This window comes from Lolium perenne, chromosome 4, assembly GCF_019359855.2.
Source record: "Lolium perenne isolate Kyuss_39 chromosome 4, Kyuss_2.0, whole genome shotgun sequence".
Taxonomy (NCBI): domain Eukaryota; kingdom Viridiplantae; phylum Streptophyta; class Magnoliopsida; order Poales; family Poaceae; genus Lolium; species Lolium perenne.
The window spans coordinates 333,912,113-333,926,643 of NC_067247.2; positions in this window are offsets into that span (position 1 = coordinate 333,912,113).

Here is a 14,531-nt window from a genome sequence, read left to right on the forward strand (position 1 = left end):
TGGGATATTACAAGTTGCCATACCTGTAAACCAAATTGAAAAACCAAAGTTAGTCATGGAATATGAAAATAGAAAGTACAATGCAATTGGTAACTTGGAGACACATACGGGTAAGGCCCCGCTAGGTATCGTAGCATACTAGCACCGCGACGGCCACCTCTACTAAGCCCTACGTGAATCCTTTGTTGCCTTGGAGCTTGTCGCCATTGTGGTTGATGCCTTGAGGCTTGTTGCCTTGGAGGTTGTTGCGTAGGAGCTTGTTGCCGTTGGGCTTGTGTGCTTGGGGTTTGTTGCTGTTGGGCTTGTGTGCTTGGAGCTTGTTCACGCGTTTGGCTTGGAGGAGGTTGACGCGTTTGGCTTGGAGGAGGTTGACGCGTTTGGCTTGGAGGAGGTTGACGCGTTTGGCTTGGAGCTTGTTGGCTTGGAGCTTGTTGGCTTGGGGTTTGTTGGCTTGGAGGTTGATTTGAAGCTTGTTGGCTACTTGATGCTTGACTTGTGCTAGCATCATTGCCCTTTGATTTTTTGCCGGATGTGCACTTCCTTTTATTGTGGCCCTTACTATTGCATGATCCACAATTAGTTGGCTCGCGAGACTCTTGGAATAACTTGTTTCCCGAATGACCCCATCTATCCATATCTCCGTGATACCTCTTTGTCTTTCTTCTTCCACGTTTCACAACCTTCCATTCCGGATCTGGCCAAACTTGCACTCCATGATACTCCGGCCATTGTGATTGATCCAAGTAAGGAGAAAACCTTGGAGCCCATGTCCTCTTTGTGGCTTCGATTGAGAACTCGGACTCCCTAACGGTGAGCGGGTTATTGTAGTCGACACGTCTAGTGCGTGCCGCTGTGAGCAAGTGGGAGCAAGCCAAATGAAGCAAAGAGGGCCTCCTACATGTGCATTCACATGTCTTTAGGGACACACGGAAAGCCCGGCCTCCATGTTGGACACCACCTTGTGTGGTGCCTCCCGGCTCATTCACTTGGTAAATCCATTCAACATTGTCATAACATGTAGCTGTTTGGGAGTCTGCCTTCCTCGCCTGAAATTCCATGAACTCTTCAACCTTCGTAGGGAACTCGCAATTCCTAGCAATTTCCTTCTCCGTTTCATCGGTGTAGTTCTGGAAATAGACATTCAACTTCTCGAATGTGTATTGAATGATTGCCGTCACGGGCAATGCACGGACACCCTTCAACACATTGTTGAAGCACTCGGCCATGTTGCTTGTCATTTGGCCATATCTCCTCCCATCCTCATCATAAGCTCTTGCCCACTTTGAGTTAAATATGAGGTGTCTATGAAGAAACTCTTGACCACCCGCGTTGAGGTCTTTGTGCTTCAGCAAGCCGTTGTATAGGTTTGCGAAGCGGCGCTCAGAGTAAGCGAGGCAACAATCTTGAAGGAGGTCAGACAACTCTTTGCTCTTGCATGCCCGGTAGAAGTTTGCACAAAAATGCCTCATGCACCATCGGTGATGCAAGGGAGCATGCCCGGGAATTGCAACCTCCACCGCATTGAGAATTCCTTGATGACGATCGGAGATGACACACACTTCCTTTGAGGGTGGTATGACCCTCGTCCTCAATATATGGAAAAACCATTGCCAGTTATCATTGTTCTCAATCTCTACCAATGCAAAAGCCAATGGTACTAAACGGTTGCTCGCATCACTTGCTATTGCCACCAATAGTGTGCCCTTGTACTGACCGGTCAAGAAGGTACCATCCACGGCTATGACGGGCCTACAATGTTCGAATGCCCTCGTGCATTGCTCGAATGACCAAAATGCACGGTGAAATACCCTCACTCTTTTACCATCATGCAATGTCATTTTGGTTGCGGAAGGCTCCACCGCATGCACCATGCCCGGGTTAGGCTAACAACAACCTAGGGATACGGTTGTATGCTTCCTCCCAATCACCGTACAACATCTTGAATGCGGCTTGTTTGGCCTTCCATGCCTTCCCGTACTTGACGTCGTAGGCAAACCGGGATTTGACCGTATCTTGCACGGACCTAATGCTCATGATAGGAAGTGATGAGATCTCCGCCGAGAGCTTGTATGCAATGAACTCGGATGTGAGTTGACGGTGGTCCGGCTGTGCATCCTTGCCATCAAGCTTCGGCCCCCGGCACATGTGAGTGGCTACACAACTTGTTATGTGCCAAGAGGGCCCTTTTTTGAAAGGTCGTGCACGGACAACCCATGGGCACCTTTTATCCACACATTTTAGCGTGTACCGCTTCTTCAAGTCCGAGTGAACAACGATGTAAGGGCGATGATGCTTAATGGAGAACTCCTTCAACCATATCTTCAATTCCAAGAATGTATCAAACGTTAGCCCTTTAGAGATCATAGCCGTCCTACCATTGTTGCGGTCAAAACCCACCGGCGGGCAGCGACAGGCAACACAGTAGAGCCGGGAACAACCTAGGGCTTCGGCTGGCCCTGGTCCCTCCGAGCGACGGCCCGCAAAGCCTCTGGTACACACGTCCGATGCTGATGCAAGGGCGTGCCACCTGACCTATACCTGGTCAGGAAGGTGATGGAGATGCCTCGCTTAGTTTCCTGCATGGCATACACGTAAACGTTAAATACGAGCCTCGATCGGCTCTTAGGTTATCCTGTGAATCGGCTCAAGGAGCCGATCCACCCATGATTCGTACGAGGTGCACGAATATATGGTGGTCCTGCTTGATCAAGATAAAGCTAATGAGATCTACGACGATTTAGGGTTTTCACCGCATAATCGGATCATCCTACTCACGATTGGGCCTCGCGGCCACGCACGGTGATCGTAAGCCGATCCTAGACAAGGCCTAAAAACCAACACGAGGTTGATCCCCGGAACATCCTGTCTAGGACTAGCAAACGACACCCTACGTGCCGCTGGATCCTCCAACCCTTTGTAAGGCCTAACTATTGCAGATATTAAACTAATCCTTGTAGAACAAGGAGCAACCGTAACGGATCGGATCTACTAAATAATGATCAAGCGGGGTGCCGCCCCCACACCTAAGATAGGTGTGAGGGCGGCTAGATATGCAAGGGTTGCACTACGATAGCATATGATACGAAGAACAATGCTAACCCTAACACATCTATGATAACTACGTTGCTCGCCATCAAAAAGGCTTCAAAGACGAGCAACGCATGAACAACATAAAGCCTGCTGCCTAGATCGCAAGATGCGATCTAGGCAGCATGATGCTTACCGGTAGAAACCCTCGAGACGAAGGAGTTGGCGATGCGCCGAGATTGATTTGTTGGTTGAACGTTGGTTGTTGTTTATTCCATAAACCCTAGATACATATTTATAGTCCAGGGGACTTTCTAATTTAGGCGTGCACCTAACCGTGCACGGGTAAAACTCTATCTAAGATGCGATCTACTATATTACAGATATATGGGCAATCTAGCCCAACTTCGCATATAAGGCCGATTCACGTATTTCTTCAGTATATAATCTTTAAACCCATCTTGATCGCGGCCCACCTCTGACTCGGTCAAATTCCGGTGATAACACATGCCCCCCTGGTTTTGGAATTGATAATTCCAAAATCACTCTGTTTTTTCTTCGTCGGGTCATGTCATGGCAGAAAGCGTAACCATCGCAGCATCCTTCATCATGACACTCGTCTTCTCAACTTCTCTGCTGAACTTGATAGCTTCAGCATCACTTCCTTGGAAACTGCAATGGCATTAAATCTCCACTAAGCTCCTTCTTATTTAACCGTGCCGATTGATCAACCCTTCTTCATCCCCTTCCTCTGTTCTAGCTATCGGCACCAAAAAACCCCCTTTCCCTGTAGCTATGTCTTCTTCTTCCTCTGTCTCCTCCGGCCTCTCTTTCCAATCTTCTTCCTCGAATGAGCCGATGTCAGAGCCCGAGTGGGACTTCGGCCTCTTGTCAGATAGCGACAAGCCCCTGACTGACGGGGAGGACGACCTCCAGTTCCTCATTGAAAGGGAACTGGAGAGCGAGAGCGAGGATGACCTCCACTCATGGGGGAACGAAGAGGAAGACGACTCCTCCTCCTCCTCCGCTGGGTACCCACCGGCGAAGCGCTTCCGTGCTTGGGCGGACAGTGAAGATGACGATGATGACGAAGAGGAAGGAGCTCCAGTCGAAGACTGGGGTAGCGGCGACGAGGAGTTCTCCGGAAGCAGCGCCGGCGGAAGCTATGACGCTGACGACGAGGGCAGCGAAGATCAGTAGAATAGGATCAATAGTATGCGAGCAATCGGCTCTTCTTTTGTTCCTCTTTTCTTTGAGCAATCGGCTCTTCATTGTAAAAAACCCTCCTTTGTTAATGAAGAAGTATTTCCCGTCACCCTTTTGCCGATAGTCAAAGTCAAACGATTTCCCCAAAAGAACCGATGGCACCGCATCGGTCTTTACTATAAAAACACGAGTGAGGTCGCCCTAGCCGCCCTTCCAAACGGTAACCTGCGACCTTCATCTGAGGAAGCAAACTCAGATCCCCAAATCGCCGCCTGAGCAGCTCCCACTCACGGCCGCCTTCGTTTCAGATCTCGACCGCACCGCCTGCAACTCTTCAGCGCATCCAATGGCGGAATCATCCAACACCAACGCCACGGTCTCCGATCTGACGGTAACCCCTAATCTTCTCTGGCCATCCGAATTGACGTTAGGATTAATAGCAAGCACCTGAATTAATGTTTTGCTCCGTTACTCATTTTAGGTTTCAGACATCCTACTGCCACATCCTTCTCTCGCAAATTCTATGTGCCTCGGTCCTCGTTCTTCCGAGAGTCCCGCCCTGTTAATTTCGTGCGAAGCTAACAGAATCCCCTTCGTGAATCAGAACTTAGATCTGACTTCCTGGGCCGACTGCCTGCGAGCCTGGCCTAATCCTCCTGAGGGTTGGGTGCCATGGTACAATAGAGTATCCAAAACCCATTATACCACTTGGGAAACCATAGGGATAGCCGATGCCTTGTCATTATCATTGTCTCCTCTTGAGAAGAATGAAAATATTCTGAAAACCATCGGCTACTTCTGGTCTCGATGCACCTTTGAATTGCTTCATGTTTGGCCATGGCCCTATGACACCGACTCTGCTGGATGTGGCCATGATCACAGGCCTAGACATTGCATCCCCCAGCCCTTCTGCATTCAAACTGCCAAAAGTCCCTTTTACTCTTTCCTCTAAAAAAGAGTGTACCAGCTGGGGTGCCTACCTCAACCGTTATATGAAAAACAAAGGCCCCGTGATGAGAGGGAACACACAGCCTTCCCGAACTTCCGGGCTGGAGCACTTCATATTCTGTGGCCCGTCGCTTGCCCCTACCAAGAATTACCTTTCCCTGGCCTATGAACTCGCTAAAGGCACCCATCTCGGCCTAGGCAAACTGTTTCTTGGAGAAGTCTATCGATCCCTTCAACTGATGTCTGTCAAACTGTTCTCTCAAAAGACAAGCTTAAACCGGCGGCCCCCGGTGGTTTATTCGGTTGTGGGCCCAACTATACTTCCGAACCAGATCCCAGGACTTCCCACCGCTGACCACCCGCACCTTTCCAGGATGTTAATGGAAAAGAAATTCGATGCACCAGCTATGGCCAAGCTCTGTATGGTCTCCCGGGAGCAGGTGATCCCCAAGGAAGCAAAGCAGGGTGGTTTAAGATTTTCTTCCAAGGTTTGGACAACCCCTGTTCTACCCTTATACCGAATCGGCAAACTTTGAAAACCCAGTCTCTTTTCGATTGGACAACTTTGCCGATGACGCCAAAGACCCAAGCATTCGTACTCCATCATGATTCGTCCTTGCTTCCTCCCTGTTGGCATGAGTACCTCGAACCGGATCATCAAGCCCGGTTATGAGTGTTATCAACCGGTAGTGGCAGCCCGACAGCTTGGTCTTGGACAGGTGCCTCCACACTTCTTCTTACATCACCTGACAGCAAGTAGAGCTGAACTGCCTGACATCCTTACTGCCCAAAGGTGTTATACCTTCTTTGATGCTTTGGCCATTCCAATTCCCCACGACCTCCGTTTCTCCTTCACTGCCGACGGTTTTGAAACTTGGTGGTCCATGTGGAAGACCCACGTCTTCAGGAGGGCTCTAGGACCGCTGCTGAGACAACTTGATGCCGAGTATGACATCCCTGCAGACCTGTACCGTCACTTAAACATTTCTTGTAACAGCATTATGGTGATTGTTTGTGACCTGACATCCATCTCCTGGCAGCAACAAGATGGCCCGGCTCCCACACAAGCCGACGGTTCCCCTTTCGTGTTCCTTCCTCCGGCACCAGTGGTTCTCTTCTGCCAGAGCTCGCCACCCCTGAAGAAAGCCATAATGCAGATTCAGCCGATTTCACCGAAATCGGCTCCCAAGAGTAAAGCATCTTCGGGGCCAGTTGCCCCCCGAGCCTCGACTCAGGCGAGGACGGCAGTGAGGAAGGTGGCTGCCAGGAAAACCCTGAAGCGTAAAACTCCTGCCCAAGAAAGCTTGCGTGTAAGTTGGTTCAGGCCCTGTCCACATTTATCCATTTTCCAAGTCTTTTACAACACGCTCGTATTCTTTTCTGCAGACTTCCACCGAAGAAACCCCCAGCGGGGCCGAAGAATCCAGTCAGGGGGACTCGAGCTCGGGCAATTCTGAGAGGTCCACCACCCAGAGCCAGACGGCTTCACCAGCGCCGGCTTCTAAGAAAAGGTCGATCCCTAAACCTCCTGCTCCCCAAGCCCCGACCAGATCGGGGTCACGCACGAAGCGCCGCTGCGTCAAAAGGGCTCGTAAGAACCCACGAGCCTCTCCATCAAGCCAGGAGGTCTCAAATGTAATTATCTCCCTGGTCACACTTCATGCTAACCCGTTGTCATTTGGATCGGCTAATCACTTCCTCCTGCAGACCGAAGAAACTTCTAGTGGAGATGTTGAGGAGGTACCGATGCCGTCCGCCACCCTGGACCTAGCCACCTCGACGATCGCGGCTGCCCAAGTGGCTGACCTATCCAAGTCCACAGAAAAGCCGATCGTCACTACATCGGCTGTTCCTCCTACCTTGGGAGAGGTATGCCCCTTCTCCTTGGCTCCATCAATTTCTTCATTGCATGCTAAACTCACTTTGTTTGCCCTATCAGGGTTGTGATCTCTCGAGCTTGCTGACGTTCGATCCAGAATCCATCGAACCAACTTCTTCCAAGGCAAGTGGAGAGCCGAGTCCTAGTACGGTCCATGGTCCACTCCAGCGCCTCAAAGACTTGCTTTCTTCCTCAACTGAGACCCTGATTGAAAATTCCGAGGAAGTCAAAGGCATCCTCGAGGATATCCAGCCCCATCTCCCTATGACACTGCAAGTGAAGCTCTGGCCCGCTGTTACCCTGTCGGTCTTTAAGTCAAGGGTGCAATCGGCTCGACAAAGGATTACTCTTCGCCACACCCAGCTTCCACTGAGAGCCGATATTGCCGAAAAGTGTCGACGGCTCAACGAGAAGAAGGCTGCTCTGGACGCCAAGACGGACACTTCTGCCAATCGTGCTGAACTCGAGACCCTGCGCAAGGAGCTGGAGAGCCTTGAAGAGAGGGTAAGGGTGACCAAGCAACTCATCCACGACAAGGAAGCCCTTATTGCCCGTTCTCAAGATGAAGCAAAAGGCCTCACAGCCGATCTGAAGACCGATCTGGCTGAAATTCGTACCCTGAGCAGCCAACTGGTGACGGGTAAAGACGAGGACGACGAGGCTGAGATCGCTGAGGTAGATTGCATCAGTGTTGACGCCCTTCACGCCCTCGACGCATTTCTTCAGTAGGGCCCCCAGAGACAAATGTTCCGTTGAACTTGAGAAGTACCGATGAATCTGCTTCGGCTGTACTTGTTACATTTTTTTTTACTGGCCGATTTTCCATCAGCTCCTAATATTTCATTGCCTATGCATTTGTCTGCCTGATCATGTGCCCCCCGAGCCGAATCTGTCAGGTCACTGCAGATATCGGTTCTGCGGTTATCGGTAGGATTATTCCTGAACATCGGCTCTGCAGTCAGGACCAATGCTGATTTCCCTGAACTTGCCAGCCGATGTAACCAATGCTGATTGTCCGGTCCCACTGGGCGTGCCAGAATGTGTTGCGGTCAAAACCCACCGGCGGGCAGCGACGGGCAACACAGTAGAGCCGGGAACAACCTAGGGCTTCGGCTGGCCCTGGTCCCTCCGAGCGACGGCCCGCAAAGCCTCTGGTACACACGTCCGATGCTGATGCAAGGGCGTGCCACCTGACCTATACCTGGTCAGGAAGGTGATGGAGATGCCTCGCTTAGTTTCCTGCATGGCATACACGTAAACGTTAAATACGAGCCTCGATCGGCTCTCAGGTTATCCTGTGAATCGGCTCAAGGAGCCGATCCACCCATGATTCATACGAGGTGCACGAATATATGGTGGTCCTGCTTGATCAAGATAAAGCTAATGAGATCTACGACGATTTAGGGTTTTCACCGCATAATCGGATCATCCTACTCACGATTGGGCCTTGCGGCCACGCACGGTGATCGTAAGCCGATCCTAGACAAGGCCTAAAAACCAACACGAGGTTGATCCCCGGAACATCCTGTCTAGGACTAGCAAACGACACCCTACGTGCCGCTGGATCCTCCAACCCTTTGTAAGGCCTAACTATTGCAGATATTAAACTAATCCTTGTAGAACAAGGAGCAACCGTAACGGATCGGATCTACTAAATAATGATCAAGCGGGGTGCCGCCCCCACACCTAAGATAGGTGTGAGGGCGGCTAGATATGCAAGGGTTGCACTACGATAGCATATGATACGAAGAACAATGCTAACCCTAACACATCTATGATAACTACGTTGCTCGCCATCAAAAAGGCTTCAGCACGAGCAACGCATGAACAACATAAAGCTTCTGCTGCCTAGATCGCAAGATGCGATCTAGGCAGCATGATGCTTACCGGTAGAAACCCTCGAGACGAAGGAGTTGGCGATGCGCCGAGATTGATTTGTTGGTTGAACGTTGGTTGTTGTTTATTCCATAAACCCTAGATACATATTTATAGTCCAGGGGATTTTCTAATTTAGGCGTGCACCTAACCGTGCACGGGTAAAACTCTATCTAAGATGCGATCTACTATATTACAGATATATGGGCAATCTAGCCCAACTTCGCATATAAGGCCGATTCACGTATTTCTTCAGTATATAATCTTTAAACCCATCTTGATCGCGGCCCACCTCTGACTCGGTCAAATTCCGGTGATAACACATGCCCCCCTGGTTTTGGAATTGATAATTCCAAAATCACTCTGTTTTTTCTTCGTCGGGTCATGTCATGGCAGAGCAGAACCATCGCAGCATCCTTCATCATGACACTCGTCTTCTCAACTTCTCTGCTGAACTTGATAGCTTCAGCATCACTTCCTTGGAAACTGCAATGGCATTAAATCTCCACTAAGCTCCTTCTTATTTAACCGTGCCGATTGATCAACCCTTCTTCATCCCCTTCCTCTGTTCTAGCTATCGGCACCAAAAAACCCCCTTTCCCTGTAGCTATGTCTTCTTCTTCCTCTGTCTCCTCCGGCCTCTCTTTCCAATCTTCTTCCTCGAATGAGCCGATGTCAGAGCCCGAGTGGGACTTCGGCCTCTTGTCAGATAGCGACAAGCCCCTGACTGACGGGGAGGACGACCTCCAGTTCCTCATTGAAAGGGAACTGGAGAGCGAGAGCGAGGATGACCTCCACTCATGGGGGAACGAAGAGGAAGACGACTCCTCCTCCTCCTCCGCTGGGTACCCGCCGGCGAAGCGCTTCCGTGCTTGGGCAGACAGTGAAGATGACGATGATGACGAAGAGGAAGGAGCTCCAGTCGAAGACTGGGGTAGCGGCGACGAGGAGTTCTCCGGAAGCAGCGCCGGCGGAAGCTATGACGCTGACGACGAGGGCAGCGAAGATCAGTAGAATAGGATCAATAGTATGCGAGCAATCGGCTCTTCTTTTGTTCCTCTTTTCTTTGAGCAATCGGCTCTTCATTGTAAAAAAACCCTCCTTTGTTAATGAAGAAGTATTTCCCGTCACCCTTTTGCCGATAGTCAAAGTCAAACGATTTCCCCAAAAGAACCGATGGCACCGCATCGGTCTTTACTATAAAAACACGAGTGAGGTCGCCCTAGCCGCCCTTCCAAACGGTAACCTGCGACCTTCATCTGAGGAAGCAAACTCAGATCCCCAAATCGCCGCCTGAGCAGCTCCCACTCACGGCCGCCTTCGTTTCAGATCTCGACCGCACCGCCTGCAACTCTTCAGCGCATCCAATGGCGGAATCATCCAACACCAACGCCACGGTCTCCGATCTGACGGTAACCCCTAATCTTCTCTGGCCATCCGAATTGACGTTAGGATTAATAGCAAGCACCTGAATTAATATTTTGCTCCGTTACTCATTTTAGGTTTCAGACATCCTACTGCCACATCCTTCTCTCGCAAATTCTATGTGCCTCGGTCCTCGTTCTTCCGAGAGTCCCGCCCTGTTAATTTCGTGCGAAGCTAACAGAATCCCCTTCGTGAATCAGAACTTAGATCTGACTTCCTGGGCCGACTGCCTGCGAGCCTGGCCTAATCCTCCTGAGGGTTGGGTGGCATGGTACAATAGAGTATCCAAAACCCATTATACCACTTGGGAAACCATAGGGATAGCCGATGCCTTGTCATTATCATTGTCTCCTCTTGAGAAGAATGAAAATATTCTGAAAACCATCGGCTACTTCTGGTCTGATGCACTGAATTGCTTCATGTTTGGCCATGGCCCTATGACACCGACTCTGCTGGATGTGGCCATGATCACATGCCTAGACATTGCATCCCCCAGCCCTTCTGCATTCAAACTGCCAAAAGTCCCTTTTACTCTTTCCTCTAAAAAAGAGTGTACCAGCTGGGGTGCCTACCTCAACCGTTATATGAAAAACAAAGGCCCCGTGACAGAGAGGGAACACACAGCCTTCCTGAACTTCTGGCTGGAGCACTTCATATTCTGTGGCCCGTCGCTTGCCCCTACCAAGAATTACCTTTCCCTGGCCTATGAACTCGCTAAAGGCACCCATCTCGGCCTAGGCAAACTGTTTCTTGGAGAAGTCTATCGATCCCTTCAACTGATGTCTCACAAACTGTTCTCTCAAAAGACGATTAAAGCGGCTCCCCCGGTGGTTTATTCGGTTGTGGGCCCAACTATACTTCCGTAACTGCATCCCAGACTTCCCACCGCTGACCACCTGCACCTTTCCAGATGTTAATGGAAAAGAAATTCGATGCACCAGCTATGGCCAAGCTCTGTATGGTCTCCCAGGGAGCAGGCTGATCCCCAAGGAAGCAGCAGGGTGGTTTAAGATTTTCTTCCAAGGTTTGGACAACCCCCTGTTCTACCCTTATACTGAATCGGCAAACTTTGAAAACCCAGTCTCTTTTCGATTGGACAACTTTGCCGATGACGCCAGCACCCAGCATTCGTACTCCATCATGATTCGTCCTTGCTTCCTCCCTGTTGGCATGAGTACCTCGAACCGGATCATCAAGCCCGGTTATGAGTGTTATCAACCGGTAGTGGCAGCCCGACAGCTTGGTCTTGGACAGGTGCCTCCACACTTCTTCTTACATCACCTGACAGCAAGTAGAGCTGAACTGGCTCGACATCCTTACTGCCCAAAGGTGTTATACCTTCTTTGATGCTTTGGCCATTCCAATTCCCCACGACCTCCGTTTCTCCTTCACTGCCGACGGTTTTGAAACTTGGTGGTCCATGTGGAAGACCCACGTCTTCAGGAGGGCTCTAGGACCGCTGCTGAGACAACTTGATGCCGAGTATGACATCCCTGCAGACCAGGTACCGTCACTTAAACATTTCTTGTAACAGCATTATGGTGATTGTTTGTGACCTGACATCCATCTCCTGGCAGCAACAAGATGGCCCGGCTCCCACACAAGCCGACGGTTCCCCTTTCGTGTTCCTTCCTCCGGCACCAGTGGTTCTCTTCTGCCAGAGCTCGCCACCCCTGAAGAAAGTCATAATGCAGAGTCAGCCGATTTCACCGAAATCGGCTCCCAAGAGTAAAGCATCTTCGGGGCCAGTTGCCCCCCGAGCCTCGACTCAGGCGAGGACGGCAGTGAGGAAGGTGGCTGCCAGGAAAACCCTGAAGCGTAAAACTCCTGCCCAAGAAAGCTTGCGTGTAAGTTGGTTCAGGCCCTGTCCACATTTATCCATTTTCCAAGTCTTTTACAACACGCTCGTATTCTTTTCTGCAGACTTCCACCGAAGAAACCCCCAGCGGGGCCGAAGAATCCAGTCAGGGGGACTCGAGCTCGGGCAATTCCGAGAGGTCCACCACCCAGAGCCAGACGGCTTCACCAGCGCCGGCTTCTAAGAAAAGGTCGATCCCTAAACCTCCTGCTCCCCAAGCCCCGACCAGATCGGGGTCACGCACGAAGCGCCGCTGCGTCAAAAGGGCTCGTAAGAACCCACGAGCCTCTCCATCAAGCCAGGAGGTCTCAAATGTAATTATCTCCCTGGTCACACTTCATGCTAACCCGTTGTCATTTGGATCGGCTAATCACTTCCTCCTGCAGACCGAAGAAACTTCTAGTGGAGATGTTGAGGAGGTACCGATGCCGTCCGCCACCCTGGACCTAGCCACCTCGACGATCGCGGCTGCCCAAGTGGCTGACCTATCCAAGTCCACAGAAAAGCCGATCGTCACTACATCGGCTGTTCCTCCTACCTTGGGAAAGGTATGCCCCTTCTCCTTGGCTCCATCAATTTCTTCATTGCATGCTAAACTCACTTTGTTTGCCCTATCAGGGTTGTGATCTCTCGAGCTTGCTGACGTTCGATCCAGAATCCATCGAACCAACTTCTTCCAAGGCAAGTGGAGAGCCGAGTCCTAGTACGGTCCATGGTCCACTCCAGCGCCTCAAAGACTTGCTTTCTTCCTCAACTGAGACCCTGATTGAAAATTCCGAGGAAGTCAAAGGCATCCTCGAGGATATCCAGCCCCATCTCCCTATGACAGTGCAAGTGAAGCTCTGGCCCGCTGTTACCCTGTCGGTCTTTAAGTCAAGGGTGCAATCGGCTCGACAAAGGATTACTCTTCGCCACACCCAGCTTCCACTGAGAGCCGATATTGCCAAAAAGTGTCGACGGCTCAACGAGAAGAAGGCTGCTCTGGACGCCAAGACGGACACTTCTGCCAATCGTGCTGAACTCGAGACCCTGCGCAAGGAGCTGGAGAGCCTTGAAGAGAGGGTAAGGGTGACCAAGCAACTCATCCACGACAAGGAAGCCCTTATTGCCCGTTCTCAAGATGAAGCAAAAGGCCTCACAGCCGATCTGAAGACCGATCTGGCTGAAATTCGTACCCTGAGCAGCCAACTGGTGACGGGTAAAGACGAGGACGACGAGGCTGAGATCACTGAGGTAGATCGCATCCGTGTTGACGCCCTTCACGCCCTCGACGCATTTCTTCAGTAGGGCCCCCAGAGACAAATGTTCCGTTGAACTTGAGAAGTACCGATGAATCTGCTTCGGCTGTACTTGTTACATTTTTTTTTACTGGCCGATTTTCCATCAGCTCCTAATATTTCATTGCCTATGCATTTGTCTGCCTGATCATGTGCCCCCCGAGCCGAATCTGTCAGGTCACTGCAGATATCGGTTCTGCGGTTATCGGTAGGATTATTCCTGAACATCGGCTCTGCAGTCAGGACCAATGCTGATTTCCCTGAACTTGCCAGCCGATGTAACCAATGCTGATTGTCCGGTCCCACTGGGCGTGCCAGAATGTGTTGCGGTCAAAACCCACCGGCGGGCAGCGACGGGCAACACAGTAGAGCCGGGAACAACCTAGGGCTTCGGCTGGCCCTGGTCCCTCCGAGCGACGGCCCGCAAAGCCTCTGGTACACACGTCCGATGCTGATGCAAGGGCGTGCCACCTGACCTATACCTGGTCAGGAAGGTGATGGAGATGCCTCGCTTAGTTTCCTGCATGGCATACACGTAAACGTTAAATACGAGCCTCGATCGGCTCTCAGGTTATCCTGTGAATCGGCTCAAGGAGCCGATCCACCCATGATTCATACGAGGTGCATGAATATATGGTGGTCCTGCTTGATCAAGATAAAGCTAATGAGATCTACGACGATTTAGGGTTTTCACCGCATAATCGGATCATCCTACTCACGATTGGGCCTCGCGGCCACGCACGGTGATCGTAAGCCGATCCTAGACAAGGCCTAAAAACCAACACGAGGTTGATCCACAGGAACATCTGTCTAGGACTAGCAAACGACACCCTACGTGCCGCTGGATCCTCCAACCCTTTGTAAGGCCTAACTATTGCAGATATTAAACTAATCCTTGTAGAACAAGGAGCAACCGTAACGGATCGGATCTACTAAATAATGATCAAGCGGGGTGCCGCCCCCACACCTAAGATAGGTGTGAGGGCGGCTAGATATGCAAGGGTTGCACTACGATAGCATATGATACGAAGAACAA